At 43.6% G+C, this 20,063-nt stretch overlaps 1 long non-coding RNA gene across 1 annotated transcript in view; it reads left to right on the forward strand.

The window, feature by feature from the left end:
* The first annotated feature begins 638 nt into the window (after nucleotides 1-638).
* Nucleotides 639-20,063, forward strand: part of LOC143354931 (uncharacterized) — a 123,702-nt gene continuing 104,277 nt past the window's right edge. The window contains exon 1 of the long non-coding RNA XR_013082420.1: nucleotides 639-1,319. This is a non-coding gene — a long non-coding RNA (uncharacterized LOC143354931). The remainder of the gene's footprint in view (nucleotides 1,320-20,063) is intronic.

Here is a 20,063-nt window from a genome sequence, read left to right on the forward strand (position 1 = left end):
GTAAAAAAAACTCCCGCGATGTTCTACTATACTTTGACCAAGCACAACCCTCAACTGTTGTTCACAAGATCCCCGGTCTGTTGACAGTTCCTCTATTTCTAAAAATTCGTAAAAATCCACGATCCAGTAACAAAGATTTTACCCAAGTCTAAAACGAGCTTTTCCCAGACGCACCCCTAGATTCCTCGACCTTCGGTGGCTCAGTCCTGAAGAATCAGTCCCTAAAATCGGACAAAAAAACTCGCGGGATCTTGGCATATTCAAAAATCGTATCACGAGATCAGCTTCAGCGAGGAATCGCGGGGCCGATATGAATTCGGCGGGCGCTCTTTCTCTGGCGTGTAGTCTTGTCGGACGACGGGTCTCTGTCTGTCGGCGGATCTGACTTTCTCTGTCGCGGTGCCGGTCCGTTCTTCTCGCACCAATTGGGAGGTTGGTTGTCCGGCTAGGCGAAGGTAGAGTGTGCGAGGTTTCGACGGCGAACGTTAGCGTCGCCACCGTCCGGGGCAGCGGCCGCGAGGGGCCGGCGCGGCGGCTTGGCTCGGCTGGTGGCCGGCGCTTGTGTTTCTCTCCCTTCGGCTTACAGCATCCGTCGGAGCTTCTCCTCTCTCCGCCTACGCGGCTGCGAGTGTGCCGTGTGCGCCAGTGCGCCCGCAAGCCCGCAAGTTCGCGCTCCGCCACGAAGCCCAAGCTCTCTCTACCCGCGCGCTGATCGGCCACGTTCGTCAGCCGGGCCCCACGGACAAAAGGCACCGGGGCCGCGCGCGAGCCGAGAGAAGAAACGGACGATTTGTTATTTCTCAATTTTTCGACTAACAAACACAACCAACGTAGTATTCCAAACGCGAACAACCGGGGGCCGGGAGCGGGGCGACAAGCAACAACTTGTATTCCAGAAGAAGATCCATCCCCGCGAACACACTCCACCGGGGGACACACCGAAAAGCATCGCACGACGACGATTCGTATCATCGACCAGTCACCTTTTTTTTTCGCCGATCGTCCAGGGTCAACGGAACACGACAGTTTGTACGAAAACGCCAGGTTCAAAGACGTGCACAAAAAGGTGGTTCGCGGCGAATTTGTATTCGTCCAGAAACACTCGAACGCGCGCGCCTCGATCGCAGCCGAGACCGAGAACGGTGACAGTTCCCGGCTGAACACGATCTCGATCGCGGCGGCTACCAGTGATCCGTGAATCCAAGAAGAGGATTTTACAACGCCGTCGAGTGCGCCGACTTAATTTTTGTGAACACCGTTCGACAACACACACACACACACGTCTTCTCGAAATCGTCTGCCAGTGGAATCGAACACAGGTGAGTCCCCACCGTCACGAGGATTTTCTTCTGAGTTTCTTGGATATTTTTACTCATTTGGTTTACCTTTCGTTCCACCGGGCAAGCGGTCCTCGGGGGTCGACGTCTTCGACGGACCGCTCGCCGATTTTTATTTTATTTTATTGTTCTGTGTCGTTTTGGAAACGGAGCTTCCTTGACCGTCTCGCGAATTTCCTTGTCGTCTCGGATGTTGTGGCCGATCCTCCGCCACTTTCTCGGGCGCATTTCTTCGGATTCTGTTAAAGAACGCCGTTAACTCGTCGTTCTCGTTCCAGTGTTTGTTTTTGCAAATTGAAAATTGAATGGAAAGAGGTAGTGCGATGGCTGCTTTCGATGTTTTTCCCTAAGACACAGAATGTTCGAAAATGTTCTTTCTCGTGTTTGAAATCGCTCCCGCATTTTGTCTTGTTGTTTCTCTGTGTGGTTGGGAAAGGCGAAGGTTCATCTTTCAGGCGAAGAGCGTTTCATCGGCGATTAGGCGATTTTCTTTCCGCCCGAGCGCCTTGTCTGTCGTCCACGGATACGTTTCCCTTGTCGTAGCCTCTCCTCCTCGATGGTCTTTGGTAGTGGTGCAATTTACGGTGATAGTGTGCAAGTGGTGACGGTGTTGATTGTGGACTAACTAACCGAACGAAATCTAATCGCTCTAAACGTACTCGCGAAAAATCGAGAACGTGGTGGAATTGTTTGCCGGGTGATTAAAATAAGTGGAAAGTGCTGGCTTTCGAGACTCTCACGCGGCGCGTGTGCGTAAAAATCAGTGTAAAGAAAACCGGCCGGAACAACGATCGTTAATAAAGTGACGGCCACGGATTAATACGCGATTATTAAATTGAAAGGCGATCGCAGGCGGTGATAAAATGAATATATCGGAGTCACGTGGCCGCTTAATTAAAATAACACGAACGCGAATGTTTTATTCGTCGTCTATTAACATTCCCGTACGTGTAACGTTAATGTGCCGTGCGCGTTAATGAAATCGGTTTAACGAGAGCAAAACGCGGACTTATTGTGCGAATATGAATGAAAATCTCGCCGGGATAGCCGGGTTTATGAAAATGAAAAATGACTTCCGAGGGAAACAGAATGTAAATCGTTTTCACGGGTGAACGTTTCTTGAAACTTCCGCGTTATGCGAGGACCTCTGTTTTCAAAAAGGACGAATAGAAAAATCCTAGAAAAATCTAACGAGTTATAAACATTTTTTTTTTTATGTGAATGATCCGGAGAGCTGTAGAAACAGTGAGCCGTTCTTATACTTCTCCGTCGAAGTAGATACGGTCTGTTCTTATCAGACGTAAGTGGATTCACTCGAAGTCGTCCGCCGACGCGACGGCAACGGAATAGAAAGACACGTGCTGAGAAAATTAAAACGTGTAAACAACGACTAATAAATAATCGAGAAAAGAAAATCGTTGTTCTTAAAAATCGGTACGATCGTTAAATGTTCAATAAAACTCGTGTAACACGAAACTCATTCGAGCACACACCTTCTGAAATTATGAGTTAAACACATCGACTTTCGTTATACCGAACATAAAAATTCAGTAAAATTTAAAAATCTATAAAATTTGAAAATAATTACTCCTAACATTCAATTTTATAGACATCGTTCTGCTTTGAATTTTTAAAACGTTGGCACATGCCACGAAGTATTAAACGCAAAATCGTTCGATATTAACGAGTTCAAGATAAACCGGCGTCCAGCGTTTTAAATTCCGCGTAATTGAAGCCGATAATATAAACGTTTTGAGGCCATTCGTTAGTCAAATTTCGAATACTTTTGAGAGAAAATAGGAGAAATAGTGCACGACAATTTTCCTCGGAGGTCCGTCGAGTAGAAGTCGATTACTTGCACGATGCTACAGGGATCCCTGATGCTAGCGAACGTTCCCGTTGAACTGAGGGTCCGAAAATGAATATCCAGCTTGAATCGTGAACCCGGTAGAACCAGTTCCGTCCGTTCGAAGGGTTGGGCGAGAAAAATGCACGGGTAAGCTAGTCGTGCAGGAAGGGTTACTGCTGGAACACGGCTCGGATGCGTTCTGTTGTCGAAATGCCGCGTGGCAGTCACCGAAGCGATCGATGACCGCGTATAAACAGCTAATAATCAAACGAATCGTGTCATAAACAATTCCATGGCCAGGTCGCCGGAGTGGTAGTAAAAGTATAAATGAGTTTCGATCGGGAGTGGGGTCGCACGGTCATGCGTGGGGTGGCCGCTTCGAAAATCGCGAACAAAACTGGACTGGCATAAAAATTTCGCATCGGCGCCGATTGCATCGAACTCTTGACTTCGACGTTTCTCCTATTTTCACTGAACTAGTAGACCAACATAGTACTGGTGGTCCAAAATAGTCTATGAAAATAAAAAGATATTCGCAAAGGAAATTGCATTTGTCATCGTTTTTTTTTTTTTTTTTGTTTCGACGTCGTCTTGCATTTCTTGATCGGAATACTCGATTTTTGTATTTTTATTCGATTCGCCGGGAACTTAGAAAAGAGAGGTAGTTTTGAAAAGGTGGACGTCGGGCGCTGATTAACTCGAACGGAAGATTTCATTGTTTTCGAATCGGACGCTGATCAGACAGCAGAGTTCTGAGTCATCGTGTGCGTGCAGAACTTTTCCTGGCTCGCATTGAATCTTCGTGCGCACAGTGGGACGGGCAGTTGGCCACCCGTGTCCTTCTCTTTGAATAGCTGAACAGTGGACCCGCGCTCAAAGATTTCGTTGCTACTCCCGATTGTATTAAATCCTTTCGTCCCGATTGTGCGCGTCACGGGCAATCTGCGAGGATGTTCGGCATCGCGGTGATGGCTACTACAATGCCCGGTTCGTTCGTTTCATTTCGCGACACAGTGCGAACCTGGAACAACACTCTTCCTGGCTATCGCTGATTACGAGGCCACTCGAAAGTTTTTATTCCCAATTAGAAGCAGCTGTGCTTCCTCTGAATTTATGCACTTTTATTCAAATTTTTAGCTTCCCTCCGAATTAGCAACTCCGGTTTGCAACGCGAACAAGGAAATTAGAAATACTCGGTATATTTGCGAAAATTCTGGACTTCAGGTCGCAGCGATGGAAAATGGAGTATTGAGAACGGTCAGTGCTTCGTGTCTTTTTACAGGACACGGTGATTGAACATTTCTTTGCATGGTTATATCCAAACTATTTCCGTTAAACTTATAATAATTATTTCTTTCAAACTGTTTTTTTTTTCATTTTACACTTCAAGTTTCATTTAAACTCGGCAAAATCAGTTTTCGAGAATTATATTTATTTCTTGTGTACTTAGTTGTTGATACTATTTGTAACAATTATCAATTCCACTATCACTGTTGCTGGCTTAATTTGGAAGCAGTAAAAGCGGAATTGCGGCAATCACCAAATTAAACGATAATTGCCAAGAACAAGGTCTTCGGGGTAGCTAAGTTTTCAATGGTTGAGGAATGTTGTTACCTAAACGGTCCAATCAAGTAAGAATTAGCTTCGTTTCGAACAAATAGATTGTCGTAGCTAAGTGGCTATCTTCGTGGTAGCTAATTTTGTCAGGTAGATGACAGTCGTTTTGGCATGAAGCGTACCTATAAAAATCCTGAATAAGTGTTGTAGCTAAGTGAGCACACACACTTTGTTGTAGCTAAATTTGTCACAGAGACGATAAACTCCTTCCGACGTTGCATGAATCGTATTTATAAGAATCCCGAAAAACCGTTTCGTGTCCCCAAAAACACCGATAGCTGGTCAAGCTACGCAAAATCCAAAAGTGTCTCCAGACACGTTGACCCGAGGTCCAGCTAAGCCCTATCGCGAGGCACCGCAAGGGAGGGAGAGGGGAGGGGGGGTGAAAGTGATCTTGTCGGTCAGGTTACATTGGCGCGACAGTGTCACGTTCGGAGTGCATCAAAGGTCGATCAGAGGGGTCCGAAATAAAAAAAAGCTCCGGAATGCGCTGGCAACAATGCATACCGATCGCATGACAAACCACGAGGTCGTTGTTGCCTCCGTTTGGTGGGAGTCGGCCCGGTCTAAGTGGGGGACATGTGTGTTCGGAGGGTGAACGGGTACACGATAACGTCGAACAGGTCGACACGCGACGTATCGGTCGTCGAAGAGAGTAAAAAAGGGGTTTGCGGGGAAGCGGGAGGGTTGAAGGTTGCCCACGAAAGAATCGAAAGTCCCGTCGATCTAGAAAAAGACTGCGAGAAAGAGACCGTGATGGAAAAACGAGAAAGCTAGAGAGATGGAGGGAGCGAGAGAAACAGAGAGGGAGTGGGAGAAAGCGAGGGAGAGAGAGGGAGAGGGAGACAGAGAGAGAGAGAGAGAGAGAGAGAGAGAGAGAGAGGGTACGATCGAAGGAACAAGAAAAAGTAGAAGGATAAGAGGGGTTGGGGTTAGTCGTGGTTGCTTGTAAGGGTTAGTCCATCGAGAAAAGAGAGGAAGACGTAACGAGTGAGAGGTTAGGCGAGCAGCAGAAAGGGGTAGGTTTGTATCGAAGGTAGAAGAGGATAGTGCTAGATCGCCGGGTGGGGTGGAAGGAAAAGTTAGCTGGTCCGGGGGTGGGGGCTAGGAGGAGGCGAGGGTGAGTGGGTTAACTGCAAAACCCGATCGTCCGTGTTTTTATCTTAAGACGACTCTCCGGTTAGGAGCAGCGTGGGAGACGGAGAAGAAGGGGATTCTCGGTTGGTCTGGAAGGGGTTCTCTCTTCCCGACGTTCGAGTCGGACTGGAGGGGTATAGAAACGACTGGCGGCGGCGGCGGCGGCGTCGGCGTCGGTGGCGTCGGCGTCGGCGTCGGCGTCGGCGGCGTCGGCGGCGGCAGTGTCGGGATCGGCGTGCATCGCGGGGTATAGAGAGAGAGTCTCCTGGTGGTGGTAGTGCTGGACCGGTCTGGGGGTGGGTGGGGGTGACAGTATCGCTCCTACGGAAGAAATGGTGGGGATAAGACTACCCTCGGAGGCAGGAGTGCGTTTGCGCCGCCACCGTGGAGGTGGCATCGGCTGCTAAGGGTTGCTTATTCGCCCCAGTCCCTGGCGGCGGAGGGGTGGTCTCTCTCTCGCCCGCTGACGACGGGGGTGGGGAACCCCTCGTCCCCGACTGCAGGGTTAGGGTGGTCTTTAGGTCTGTCAGTAGCAAAGCGGCGGCCTCATCATACGGAGCTGCCGGGCTGACCAGCCAGGCCGAAATCACTTAAGACGCGTACACCTTGTAACATAACTACCGTAGAGGCGGCGCGCGCGCGCTACCGCGTCGCTCGCACCTACACCGTAACGCGTACATACATGCACGCGGATACATTGACCCAACCATACCAACTACCACTACATGCACACCGCGACGACACACGTAAACACGGACGCGCGCGCTACTACCACTACGACTACGACTACTACTACAACTATACCACCGATCGCATATGTACATATAACCATATCCCGTGGAACCACCGGACAACACTGGCACACTCGGACGCACACAGACGCGCGCGCGTAACCGCCAAATCATCCAGCTCGATCCGCATCACGCTGATCCGGCACACGGTCGTGCTACTGCTACTGCTTCTGCTGCTGCTGCTGCTGCTGCTACTGTGACACGCGGGCACTGGTGATAAATGCATGCGCACACCGACGCGTATCACCGTCAGCCACACACGCAGTTACCGGCATTCTTATATACGCGCGACCTAAGGACACGAAGGAGCAAACGTCGTGCGAAAACGCGTGCGTGAAGTTCGTGCACACGAGGGCTTTCAGGATAGAGGTGCGTGGAGGTGAGACAGCGACGCACTGGACCGGTCGGTGGTTCCTTCGGATGATCGCAGAAGCCCGGTGATAGTTGTTAGTGGTGGACGCGTGAACCCTAAACAGACCGGAGAGAGGCTACGTATTGTGTGTTAGTTGTATATCGTTGCATCTCGTGATCGTCGTCTACGTCGACGTATCCAGTCGATCATGACGAACAGACGATCGTGGATCATTTAGCGGTCGTGACGTTTTCCTTTCTGTTGTTGGTTTTCGGTTTTTTTCTGTGAACGAACGATACCGATCCCGGGATCCGAACATGAAGCTAAGATGACGGAACGGTACTGTGGAGACATCGGGTACAGTGTGCAAAGACATTGCGAGGCTGCTACCTACCGAGGTTGAAGGTAGCGGGTCCCTCCGCCTCGTCACGCCTGTCTAGTGCTTCGTCGACCTTCGACAAAGACTGTTGTTCTGTGTTCCTACGTAACTTCCTCTTTCGTGCCACTCGACTGTTTAGCAACTAAGCCCGCCGTAACCCGTCGTCGTGAGTCAGTGTAACACGTGCAGTTTTATCAGCCGGATAACGTGCCGCTGCCGAGAGAATAAGGTAATCCACCGTGACACGGTCCGTTGACATGTGTTCGCCGGATTTCAGTGATGTCCCTCGATCGTCGTATACGATTTTCTTGGACTTACCGGTCTCAGTGTACGTCCGATGCGGCTGCGAGTTGATCTATTCGAGTGACGTCTCTTTAGACACCCCCTAGAAAACTCGACGGTATTCGCTCATCTCGTTCCACTCGTTTGTCTAGTTCGTCTAGATCGTCGATCCTGATGTCAGCTCGAATTTTAACGGGCAGCTAAATCTTCGACGGGACATTCTACCGGGAATGGTTCTCGCTTTTTATCGGCTAGCTGTTAAGTGCGACGGGATTAACTACCTCGGGGACGTACTCGTCTCGCGCCTAGCAATGAATTTCAGTGTGCGACGAAATGGACCCGTCTGTATCGCTGAGTTTGTTCTTTTTTTTTTTTTATTTTTATTTTTATTTCTTCGCGATCCTCCTTCGAAACCCCGATCTAGCAGAGATCCACCGGCGAAAGCGCTCGGCCGTTTAAGTCGCGCGTTCTCCCTCCGATAACGGTGAATTGTAATTTTAATGGAGCCGCCTTTCGAACCGGTTATTCGGGAGTGATTGCGTGCTGTTTTCCCGGATGCTGAATGAACGCGTTCGCGTCCGCCGACACAGAGGGGGAAAAAAAAATACACGCTTACTTGTTGGACCGCCCTGAAAAGAGCAACGGACCTGTATTATTCGGCTGGTGTTTAATTGAGATTTAATTGATCCCTCCATTATTCATCGCGATCGTCAATGAGCGGTTTATACGGTGCACGCTCTATCGGTGTTTCACTTTCGTTCCCATCAAAGTCTTATTACGAAATATAATTTATGCTTTCTGTGTTGTGTGCTCATTTATTTATTTTCTTATCATTATCCTTTGTTACCTCCTTATCACACGGTGGTCGTACAAGCATCTATCTCGTTGAACGGACGATTGCGAATAAACTATCTTCTCGAGTTTCTTTACCTTTTCGAAAAAGAAGTTTAAGAGAGTTTCGAAATGGACTTGTACGATTACGATATTTTGCATCCTTGTGTTACCATTTATATGTTATCGCTTCTGTTTTTTTTTTGTCTGATCAGTGATCCACAGGAGTGAACCGTGTCGAACGAGAAAAATTCTGCGATTTGGTGCATGTAACAAGGAACCTGTCGCTGTAACGATTAATTGTCACGGCAATGAGCAAGTTGTCGCGACACCGGGAGGAATAGACAAACTCGTGACGATTCGATAATCGTTTTAATCCAGTTTCGTCGTTTTCTGAGCAAGAAATGTTTCGCATAATTTCGTGTAATATTTCGGAAATATTCAACAACAGTGTCTTCGATACGGTCTGCCGTCATTTCGTCCGTCGCGCAGTGAACTCCTTCGAAAGATCATTCGGGAATTCCTCAAAGGAATTATCCGTAGAAAACGTTCGCATCGTCATTAAAACAAGTTTCGCTTTTGAATTAACCGAGTGCAATTCGAATCGCAACGACCGGGAAATTATCCTCGAAAAATCAGTGTTATCAGAAATTCGGATTAAATAAAACGAATTGAATTTTAAATAAAAATAATCGCTGGTTCTGAGTCACATCGGTCGCAACACCGAGAAATTATATTCGAGATACGGTCAGTGAAATCAAAAACCCGCAGTTGACCCTCTGTCGGTTGGATGGGGTGACTGTGGCACCCCATGAACCTTTTTAAACGAATTATAATGCCGTGGTATTTATTACCACGGATTGTTATGCTAAATGTCTGCCAACTAGAAAAACTGTTCCTGACGGACATCCATTTGTTTTATCGCGCGGCCTGCGGTGTCGTAGTAAACTATTCCAAATTTTAGTCAAAATCTTTTGCTGTGTTTTGAATCACGAATGCGTAAAATTCGTAGTTTATTTTTTAGTAAAATTTTTGTGTTTCACTAATCGTGCCAAATTACTTCGAATGTTTCGTCTCGAAGACCGTGCCATAGAAGATCGAAGTCCGTCGTGAACCGCTATATCGATTAACATTAGAAATACCAAGCAGTCAATACAACTTGAATTCAATTTTTCTTATAAAAAATAGAAAAACACATTCGTTGCACGATTTTTTACACAATTTTTATTGTAATATACACGCACTGATAATGAAATGTCTTCAATCATTTTGGAATAAAAAATCTGAAACTAGTGTTCCTGATTTGACTGGTATTTCTAGTGTTGAGTGTTAGTATAAGAGATTTTAAATCAGAATGATTTAGGTTCAGTCGTGAACTGTCCACCAGACCGGACACTTTACAGCACCGTCTCCGTCTTAGTAGTAACAGTCGTGTCGAGTCGGACATCAGGAGTCTGTCAAGTCGAGCCAGACCGGCGCCAGTAACGAATTCCGTTCACGACGACATTAAAATTCCGCTACAGAGAATTACATTATTTGTTGTGGTCGATAGTTCAGTCCCCGTTCACCGAGTGTCGACTGTCTGACTGCACAGTCCCCGATTGGTTTACTCATCGCAAACGAGAGACGTTCTTCAGCTTTCAATCATTCACCGGACCGTCTCGAGTCTCAACCATCCCGAAGAACTGCTTGTATTTTGACAGGCTCGATTGATCGGCGATACGATTTCGCAAACGGAGTCTCGAGCAAATTAGTCACTAGTAGATCTATACTTTCCTACTCGAACTCTCAATCATCATTAAAAAAACCTCGACGGACAATACTGCCCCGCAAATCGCAAATTTGACCAGTCCTTCTGTGGTCAATCGGACATTCAATTGTACACGAGAATTTTTTAATTGCCCACTGTTTGGATACTTACTGTTTCGTAGATTTACAGTGGAAATAAAAATTTCAGCTCTACTTGTTCGGATTGATCACGCAAGGGTAAATCAAAAGCACTTCGAGGCAGCAAAATTCTACCGATAAACTTGATCAGTTCTTTAATTTTCAACGGGACATTCGTTTAATAATTTTTTGGTTCTATATATAGATTCAAGTACAAAATAAAAATTTTAGTCTTAATTATCCCGACTGCTCCCGCGAGGGTCGAGCACAAGTCCTGCTGATAAATCCAACCGTTAAGTGTCAATCAATTTGCTACTATTTTTTTATCAAATCGTTCTCAAAAATTTATTAGCTTCTGCGAAGCGTCTTCAACTTGTAGGGTTGATGATCTCGCACGATGCAGGGACTCGGGATTAATCGTGGGAGAGCTGCACCCTTCTGGGCTTAGGGAATAACTGTCGGGCCCTTCTTCGATAATTCTTCCGACTCGTAAGGGACTTTTGACCTATAATCAGCGAACGTGTCGAACAATACGGGCCAGCTGTCACTGTCCCCGTCTCTGTCGCTGTCTGTCGCGCGTTATCAACATCTGCCTCGTAAAGCAGACCGATCCCCAGGCATGTGTGTGTGTGTGTGTGTGTGTGCATGCGTACACATATGCACACACCAACGCATATATTCACGCAGACGCGCGCGTAAACAACGGTGAACTCGGCATAATCTACGGCAGATTCGGATTCCGAGTTTCGCGCTTATCGGCCGGGCACTACTTCCAATATTTGTTCCCGGGCGAAAGGCAGACTGACTTTTATCGAATCGATGTACGCACTATCAAGGAGAGAATGGGCTACTGCGTTTCTCGTTTTCACAAAGAACGGGCTCCTCGGCACGGCGTCTGCTTCGTGGGGTCGTTAACCGCGGAAGGCTCTGATTCGATAAAGAAATCATTGGGGAAGAAATCGAGGAGTTTGTGCTTCTTTGAAAAATAATTTGTACGTATTTCTTTAAACCTGTCGATTTTTAACTTTTACGGGCTGATCCATCGATTTTCAGAGTGCGCAGCGATATTTTTTGGGATCGAAAAATTGTGACAGCTCAGCCGAGGAACCTTATAAAATATACATGTCCGGGGCTGTCATAGTTCTACTTGTTAAAAATTGCTTAGCTATCCAACTCACAAAAGTTAAATTTCGTAGTTACATCGGACAAAGTAGAACATTGATTCAGTAATGATTCAGACCGAAATAGCTGAAGTTTCGAACCAAGTTTGAAATAAATCGAGTGACAGGTTTTTGAAATTTCATGACAAGCAATTCGTATTAACTTCATTTCGTATGCGAAATGACACAAAACTGTGTATTCTCCTCACATTCTACATTAATAGTAATTACTAACAAACACGCCTAGATAAGATACTGATTTCTTTATTCAAGTTAAGTTGTTTCTAAATGAAAAGTTCAATTGGGTGAGTATTTTTAAATGAACTTTACAACACTGAAGCCTCAATGAGCTGATTTTATGAACATAAATTATATTGATCTAGTGAATCGTCTTGAAACCACCACTTTATTTAACCGGTCAAGTAGCAGTTAAACATCGTCGTACAAAAACGACCCTTCGCGAACGATGTTTTCTTCGTCATGGTCTTTAATGTATTTAATTCTGAACTGAACGTTCTAGCAATCGTGATAAAGAACGGTCCTTTCTTGAACAGAAAGATAACGATTACAACGCTTAATGGTTGCTGTCCCGCTTTGAAACGGGTTTGTATTCTGCTTTGCAAGTAATCCGTTTTTATTCCTCGTTACTTGTTGCTTCGAAAAAGACTTCGTTCCGTGCGGGCTTAATAAAGACTGGCGAGTTGTTTGTCTAAGGTATTCATTCTTGTAAAAACTTGAAAATTCGTGCTCCGTGGTTTTTTAAAAATAATTCGATCCCAAAAAAACGTTCCAACAAATTTTATCTTTAGCATTACTAACTTCTTTCAGTCCACGCAAATATTGATTAATCTCATCATCACTCATCATCATTATAGCAAAGTTAAAAATCAAATATTTGACAAATACCTTGGAAATTAAAAAATCTGTAAAACTTGCCATAAGCATTCGGAAAAGAACTGGAAGTTTACGAAATCTCATTTTTTCTTTATTCTGTTCTTAATTTGTCCGGAATATTTATTTGCAGAGCGTAAGCTAGAGAAGACTCAACTTATATCTTTCCGAAATGAGGTTTAACTCGTTCGAAATTAACCTCCCCGTTCCCATCGCTGTCTTACTTCTCCGATTCTGTTTCGGTTCTTAATTAATTCCCCGAAAACTCATTTGCGAAGGGGATCACGTCAAATCTCTGTTCGGCGAAGTAGCATAAGTTTTTCAGCGGCATCGGCGGTTTAAAAGCGGACGAGTATAATAGAATACATCGCTGAATGGAATCTCAGGATTCCGAATCCCATGGGACGCGACGTGTTTCTCAAAGTTCTCGTTCACTTCGCCGGTGAAACTTGAGGCCTGTGCGTCTCGGTTAAATTCCTACCGTGTTCCGAGGAATGACAAACGAAAAGTAATTCGTGGTGACGCTTCGTATTTTATAGGGGCTCGGTCTTCAGAGATCCGGCGAAATTCGCATAGACACTGACACTGACAGGAAGGTGCACGCGAATTTTACAAAAAAAGAAACAAAAAAGTAGAAGTAGCGCTTCACACACAATCTTTATTTTTATCCTGCACTGTATATTCAAAATCGTTGTTATTGACAAATGCACGCATAATCTGTTAGGAGATAAAAATGTTCCAAGTGGATGGTAGAAATAGAAATTAGACAAATATGTACCTCTTTTCTCAATCTTTTTAATAAGTTGAAAATAAGATCATAGTACTCTTCAATTCATCCGTTCTCAGAATGTTGTTTCTCGTTTACCCATTTTTGCTGTAAATGCATATAATCCGCAGTTTACTAATTCATACTCTATTCGAAGTTTCAGTTTAATTTAAAATGAGTTTAGGGTAAAACTAACCGTGAATATAGTTCGCACGGCTGCTTCAAGTATTTTTTTTTTAAATAACATGGTTTCTGTAAATTAAATGTATTATTGAAAACGCAATAAAATATTGCTGTTCGTCCTTTTCAAAAAATATAGCTACTATTTATTCAACAGCACTGCAAGTGAATATTTAACTTGCACGTTTAAATATCGAGTTTTTTAACAGCAATTTTTTAAGTTTAGTGTAGTTTCTTTTGAATCAACACCAACAGAGTTTTCGAGTCAGAGAACGACGACAGGTAATTTCGTTGGAGAACCTGGTTTTCCGATTTTTAGTATTAAAATTATGTGTTCGATGTCACGAACAGCGAGGATCGAACGATTAGGCGAGCTTCCAAACGCGGCGCGCTGCATCGGCACGCCGCAAGCTTTCAAAATTGCTATTTCGGGTTATATCTTGGCAAGTGTTTGGGAACAACGACTGCTAAGCATTCCCAAATGGCGGCCGTTGTCAGGATTTCCTAAGTTTTGGAGTATCGTGACGTATCTTAACGTATCCTCGTCATCGTCGTGGTAAACACTGCGCGACGCTAGCCGAAAGTTTCGCCGGGGCATGATCGTCGAGCCTAATCTCCTGGGACATAAAGAAGTCGCGAGCTAGGTGGCATACGAATCAGCCAGACTCGAGGAAGACGACAGGCTTTTATTCCTCTGTTTTCTGTCAATTCAACCAACAATCCACGAAAATACTTCCCAGTCGATAAAAAAGCACATTTAAAAATTTTAAAACACATGCGATTTCATTCTAGAGACTGTCTCCTGAAAATGTCACCAACAGATTGAACAATTGGCGAACACACAGAATGTAGCAATTTACATGAAAGGCTTTCTAAAGCTTCATGCGATACATTTTTCTCTGTTTATTGTTCTAATAGCACATCCGCGCGCATCTACAATTATTTCGTCATTATTCTTTGTGTTCGTCTGTGCGGTAAGTAAAACATTTTTTTTTTTCGAAATAGAAGTTCGAATAGCGTACGAATGCTGGCGGTAGAGACGTTAATCAGTCGCGGTACGAATTAGAATTCATAAATTATCGGCTGAAATAGTATGTTTCGTCGTCGACACCGCTGACGAAAACTATTTAGCGTTTCTTTCGAGCATTCTTTTATAATTCCAAGTTCCGGGCGGTTTTTTGCTCGCGGAGATTGAAGGACGAACCGAGGCACGCAAAATGTTTCGGGGTATCGTGCCAAATCATAAAAAAGGGAAACAATATACCCGTCGCGTTGAATCCTTTCAATTTTTCATCAATCAGGGGAAACAGCGAAACCGATCACGTAACATCAATGCGCAAAAATTGTGTAAGAATTTCTATGGTTTGGTTGCCTTTTTTCGGTTCCACGTGGACAATAAAATAATTTTTCTTCGAAATAATGTCAGAAACCTGATATTTTGCTGGGCGTAAAATAATTTTCGATGGCTTTTGGGATGCGGTTTTCGCGTTGCCGAGGAAGAGGGAACAGTTGGAAACGCGCGATTTCGATGATAAATTCTTTCGTCGCGGGATTTTCTCGCCGGTTCGCAGCTTACACCCAATTTTCGTCGTTGCTTTCGGTGCACCCACACCATCGTTTCCTGTTTCTCCATGCGACCAGCCAACCAGCGACGTTAGGGCGAAGCTCTTACGGCACAATGAGTATGCAAATAGGCCGGCATTCGGCTACATTTGTTTCAACGAGCTTAGGAGCGGCGCGCTGCCTCCTTCGCGGAGGGTCGTAAAAGTTTACCGCATAGCCTCAAATCTTTCAAAAACAAGGGGAGCTGCCCTTTGCACTCCAACACTTTTATTGTCTCGATTTCATTTTCACGGCTACGGCCACGGGAACCCTGCTAGCAACACGCGATCGTCGCTGCTTATTCCATCAGCAGTCGCGCATCTCATTTTGCTCAATCATTCTCGCGAAATAAAGAATAACGCGGAAACTACAACTTCTTTGAAAACCTAACCGGCTAGCAAATCGATACGAGTGGCAGCAGGCGTTTTGTATACTTCTTTTTCTATCTTTTTGGAAATTAAGAACATTTAAAGTAAGTCCACATTTTTTTAAAAGAGATCTTATATATAAACCAAATTGTTGAACTTCTATCGTTTTCCTACCGTTCGAACTTGTGTAACTATTAGGTGTACAAATTAATTCGTGGCGCTCAAAATTATTTTTAAAGGGCAATACAAATTAGTAAATTTTAGTACTATCTTCTAGTGTTAAGCAGGAAAGGTATATTGATTTTCTTTACGAGACTTTTCTAGAATTGTATGCAATAAGAATATTGAATTTGTATTCTAGTAAATTTGTAATAATAGTGGAATTCAAGTAATAACATTGAATATAGTTTCACCAGGATGGTTAAAACGAGAGGAATAGTAGTTTTTCCAGAGATAGCAGAATGTACAATGGAATGATGGAAAGCCCAGTAGATGGCGCTGATAACCGTGCTCGGTTCTTTACAGAACATTAGCTTGCCGATAAAAAATAGATATAACGTTTTTTTCAATTAATACTAATATCATACGGCTAACGATATCCTCAATAATTATTTAGCTATATATTCTTTACTTTCTGTTGGATTTCACATACAAAAATGATTGATCAAATAGAAGAGTCTTTGCCCTACAATATAAACGTATCTCTAATCAAAGAATTGATCACGTTTTATAATTATTTGAAATTTTTACTGAAATGATTCAACAAATATCGTCCGAAAAGTATTCATTGAAATTAACAAATTATTTTAAAGGATGTAATAAAGCGTGTTTAAAAAATAGTTGAAAATTACAAATAGTACATGTCGCAGTCGGTTTCGGAAAAAAATCGTTTTAACAACAATTTGCAGACGTCTCTGCTAGGCGCCGTTTATTTCTGCACATGCAATTCGAGAAGTCAAGTCGATACCTCTCGCGCGACCTGACGCGCGCAGAAATATAATCGATCAAAAAGCCAATCCTTCGGTCGCAAGCAAATTCGAACGACAGAAAAAGTTTCTAGTAAACAAATTAGATTGTTCGTCCCGGGGCCGTCGGATGGAGCTTCGGTTTTTTCGCCTGCAGGTGGATATTCTCGCTTGCTTCTTCAATTATCCTTCCGCGGATTGCGAAAAACCGTCGAAACGGGGAGCCGCGATCGAACGCGGCGGGACTCTTTGCAATTAATAATATCGGTAATTGGTGTACACATGTCGCGGCCGGTGAACTTCAAAGGTCATCGGCTGGCAACCAGTTTAATTAACGCAATCAAATGAAAATATTCATGCGGCCGTCGCGCGCGCGCGCGCGTGTGTGCGAAAACGTGCACACGAGCGATCGCGTCCACCTCCGCCACCCGCGAACTCATTATGCAAAAGTTCGTTGCGTTCCCGTAATTTCAATATTCGTTCAATCCCCGAAAGGCTCGGGTCCCGTTAAATCGCGGCATTGACCCAGATCCGGCGATTTTGAGTCCGGCTGCGTAGTCATTCCCCGGTCATCTGCATTCTTCTGCCAAAAATGACACCCCATGGCCCATAATTAAATTCTATTTCGCATGGTATCATTGTAATTCGCGAGAGATCGTTCCTCCCTTAACCCTTCGGCGTCTGCTGCATGCAAGGAAACACTCTAAATTTTTGATTTTCGAATCTAATTTAGAAATAGTAAAATAAGGATCGAATGGAATTTATTAAACGATTGATAATTATTAGAGTAACTTTATAAGTGTCCTATACATCAAAATAGTCCATTCAAAATTGCTGTTTCGAATGACATAAATGGTATAAATGGCATAAACGTCCAATATTACTATCGTATATAAATTAAGACTTGAAAATAAAAATTTCCAATAAATTAATTGTTATCGTTTCCCCAAGAGTAATTTTTTCAGTTCTTTTCGTAATAACCGGTCTATTTGAATTTGTGCAGATTCTAACTTTAACGTTGTTATTATTGCAAACTGATTGCCATACGCTAAATTTCAGATGTCTAAAGGAATTCTATCGGGAATTTCACGAACGAACCGATAAAGACATCCACAGGATATAGTCAATCGATGGTCCACAATATTAGCGTTCGAAATCTTTTAATAGATGCCGCAAAAATACGCTCGCTAAACTATTGACGCGTCGGAGAAAAAAGTTGATCGCATTACGCCGCGAAAAATTGAGATAAAAGTAGAATTTTAAATTATCAGCAATAAAATTATGTTTGGCAACTGGTTAATTACATCGTAGTGTTGCATCAATTCTTTAACCGATGCCTTTAGAACGCGAGGAATCGTGAGGTAATTCCGATAAAAAAAAATACGGACAGACGAGTTCAATGTTTAATCGACGATCGCTTCGGTCATTAATGATTTTACGAATGGTCAAAGGTGAAATTTCAATTTTCAAACACCGCCTAATTATAATTTCTTCCAGACAATTTTTCTGCACGCATTAAAACTTCAAGAATTCTTTGTATTCAATGATTCTGAACTTTGTAGAATTCTTTGTAACTCTTCGGATTTATTAATTCAGAGACATAAACCAGGGCAGACAGAACTCTGACGGTAACAATCATTTTGTCGCCAATGCGAACACAATCAAGAGGAAAAATTATTGGTTGAGTCTGGGAGAAAATGAGAAATTATTGAAAGTCGATGGATTAAATTAAATTGACTGATTCAGTCCAAAGACGTAAATCGAAGCAGATAAAATTGATGTACCATTTTGTCATCTATCTTCTGTGACATAAAATATTGAAAGAATTCTTGGTTGAATTAAGAAGAAAATGGCAGGTTATTGGAAGTGGATAGATTAAATTGGCTGATTTGGTCGAAAAATGATTCGAAAATGCGGTTGGATGGCATGAACGAAAAAAAGAATGAGAGGATGCTCGAAAAATGCGGAAGATGAGATCGCGAGAGCGGTGATCGAATAATTTTTTTTTTTTTGCTAACCTCTCGGGCCGTGTTCGCTCTCTAATTGTCTTTGAAGAGGCTTCTATGTTTTCCTTTGATAACGATGCTGTTTATCACGCGCGATTGCGCCCGCCGCATACGATCTAACGCCAGATATTACCGTCCCGGAAGTCGCGCAGCTTTCTGCCTCTGGCTCAACGGCAATTGGTGTCCTTCATCACCCCTTGCAATTGTCTCGAGGATGCGAACGGATTTTCGCACGGTAATTGCGAATCGACGTGTCGCGTTAATGCGTCATAGTCACGCGTCACGCGTCTCTAGCGGTTCGCCTCTGTCTCTGACACTAAACTGCAGTCTTCGAGGCGTGGGAACACGTGTGAACGCGAACGACCTTCGACCTAACGAAAAAAGAAGAACGATCAAGTAACGCGGTCGACTTATAAACATATCTACGTCAAGCCTTGCGTTTTAATTAGAACGCGTTAGCGTAAGAAGGCGCGTTATTGGGCTACGTTTGACGCGAGGTGCGAGGTTCACCGCGTTTATGGGCTGGCCGATGGTTTATTATCTTGGGTAAAATTAATTTTGGATACCTGCGGAATTATTGGACTTATTATTAGACGAGATGCTGCTGGTCCACTTGGCTGATGATGGCTTATAGCTTCGCTGACGTATAATTGATTTTCTAAAATTAAATGTATAGCTCCTTCTCAATATTAATACAGTTGAATGTTTTTCTAGAAATGGCTCTGAAATCACTGTTGAGAATTAGTAAAGTGCTGTGGGTTTGAATTCTCGGTTCGCGTTGAGGAACATAATATTCATTCTTAAACCACATTTTTTTCCAAATTAAAGCCACGCTAACCACGGTTCACTCAAGAATGCCATAATGGGGGATCCGCGAGGTTTTCTTAAATACCATTCCTTCCTTCCAAAAACCACACACGGCATGGCTGCACACATCGATTCATACACGTCACACCTCAATCGCATAACCGCGCCATTTGGTCACACTGTCGCTCTTCCACACCTGCCTCGAAACGATTCGGAACTCAGTCACACCGCTGCTCATCAGCACGTGGATTCAAACATACCGAATCTTAATCATACCGCGTCTGGTCTTTTATATTATGAACATGTTTTAAGATAATCTTACAAAAATTCAGTTACTGATTTATTGATATTTTTCTTGCTCTTCGTTAGAATTACACATAAGTTTCAGGAATATTTGCAGTCTATAAACAAAGCGTTGAAATCTATTTTTATAAATACGGATTACGGATTTGCAACTATCTAAATGTTCAGGCCACATGTTCTTTTTATTAATTTTTGACAGCTTGATAGAATAAAGTCTTGTTCCGTCATACCGAAATAGATACGCAATTAAATTAAAAGCAGCATAAAAAATCACATACCGGTGGAAGAGGAGGTGTCACAGTTGTCACTGACCAATAAAAATAGTTTAATTTAGCATTCGTGGAAGCATTCCATATTTATTGATACAAACTGTTCTAGCATCGTTTGTTACAGCTGGACTTCAGAACAGAATGCATTTATAAAATATTTTACTCTGCGTAGCGCAATAAAACAGGTGTTGCGATCAAATCGAATACAAATTACATGCTATTTCCAATCTATCTACGCAAACTTTTTACCAAGAAAAGAGTCATCCAACTTTTAAAAAGTTATT

The sequence above is a fragment of the Halictus rubicundus genome, chromosome 6 (assembly GCF_050948215.1).
Source record: "Halictus rubicundus isolate RS-2024b chromosome 6, iyHalRubi1_principal, whole genome shotgun sequence".
Taxonomy (NCBI): Eukaryota; Metazoa; Arthropoda; class Insecta; order Hymenoptera; family Halictidae; genus Halictus; species Halictus rubicundus.